Source organism: Schistocerca cancellata, chromosome 1, assembly GCF_023864275.1.
Source record: "Schistocerca cancellata isolate TAMUIC-IGC-003103 chromosome 1, iqSchCanc2.1, whole genome shotgun sequence".
In the NCBI taxonomy this organism is placed as follows: domain Eukaryota; kingdom Metazoa; phylum Arthropoda; class Insecta; order Orthoptera; family Acrididae; genus Schistocerca; species Schistocerca cancellata.
Window position 1 is genome coordinate 606,688,116 of NC_064626.1, and position 1,615 is coordinate 606,689,730.

Consider the following 1,615-nt stretch of genomic DNA (forward strand, 5'->3'; position numbering starts at 1 on the left):
TTGTATGGTGATAATATCTGCCAAAATGGTCGCAAAGCATGTACACCTCAGTGAATATTTAAGTGGCGGAATTCCGCATGGCAATTCTCTAAACTAGCAATGGAAACGCCACGAAGGAACCTACAACTTTATATGTGGCCACCTACCCTCCAAACAGCAAAACCTACCACCTTCCTAAGTTGGCGCTCGTCACTCCCCTGTGCAACAACCAAGCGCTCGCGGCTGCTAGCAGACTCTCTGTGCTACGCACCTCCCCCGTGGTGTGCCAACGGCCTTACCGCAGTAGTAACACCGGTTCCCGTCAGATCACCGAAGTTAAGCGCTGTCGGGCTGGGCTAGCACTTGGATGGGTAACCATCCGGTCTGCCGAGCGCTGTTGGCAAATCTGAGACAAACTGAAGAGCTACTTGATTGAGAAGTTGCGGCTCCAGTCTCGGAAACTGACATACGGCCGGGAGAGCGGTGTGCTTACCACACACATCCGCATCCAATGACGCCTGTGGGCTGAGGATGATACGGCGGCCGGTCGGTACCTTTGGGCCTTCATGGTCTGTTGGGGAGGAGAGAGTTTCCCCCGTGATGTGCTTGACCACGATCCTCAAAGGCGGCACATGTCGAAGTGGACATCCTCAAGTGGCGTACCGAGAAAGCTCAAAGTTCCAGCACAACTGCAAGTTTACGAGAAAGTATCGTTGCGAACGTATCACCACCTATTAGCACTAACACGAACATTGTCAAACTCAATACAATAAAGCCAACCCCGTAACAGGAAAAGGCAAAAAGAGAAAACGAAGAAGAATAAGAGTAGAATAGAAGAAGTTAATGGTATGAAACTCTTACTCGACTTTAGAGGCAGTAGAGATACGTCCGTGAAAGTACAAAATGAAAATGAGTATGTTATATTTTAGCAAAAAGGATATAATATCTACCTCGCACTTCCAAACTAAGAAATTTCCAACGCAGTCTTAGTAAGTCTTCGTTTCTTTCACTCTGTTTAACACTTTGCTTCAACACAGAATCAGCCAAAGTAAACTGCGACGCGTTAAGAAACTTGGAAGACAGTTGTCAAATTGGACGCAACGTTGTCCGCAGCTCGTGGTCTCGCGGTAGCGTTCTCGCTTCTCGAGTACGGGGTCCCGGGTTCGATTCCCGACGGTGTCAGGGATTTTCTCTGCCTCGTGATGACTGGGTGTTGTGTGTTGTCCTTAGGTTAGTTAGGTTTAAGTAGTTCTAAGTTCTAGGGGACTGATGACCATAGCTGTTAAGTCCCATAGTGCTCAGAGCCATTGTTTTGGACGCAACAATACCGACTTGCGCCTTTGTGAGAGGAAAAGTCTATAGAACAAAATGAAATTTTGTTTGTTGTGACAGTAAACTGGAAACGAATTGGCAACCGGGAGTAAATCGGAAGTTGTTATAAAAATATGAGAATAACACTGAATCCGACAACAAAATTGTGGAGTCTTTCTGTTTACACGTTTTCTCTGTAGGAAAGAATAAAGAGGAACAATCTAGATAAGAAGACGTTGAATGCTATTTCACAAAGAAATCAAGAATTTAAGGAGTAGGGGAGAAACGACATATTCTCTATTACCAACGGCAAGAGGTAAACGTG

At 45.9% G+C, this 1,615-nt stretch overlaps 1 pseudogene; it reads left to right on the forward strand.

The window, feature by feature from the left end:
- The first annotated feature begins 264 nt into the window (after window positions 1–264).
- On the forward strand, window positions 265–382 carry LOC126102685 (5S ribosomal RNA; annotated as a pseudogene).
- Window positions 383–1,615: the final 1,233 nt, after the last annotated feature.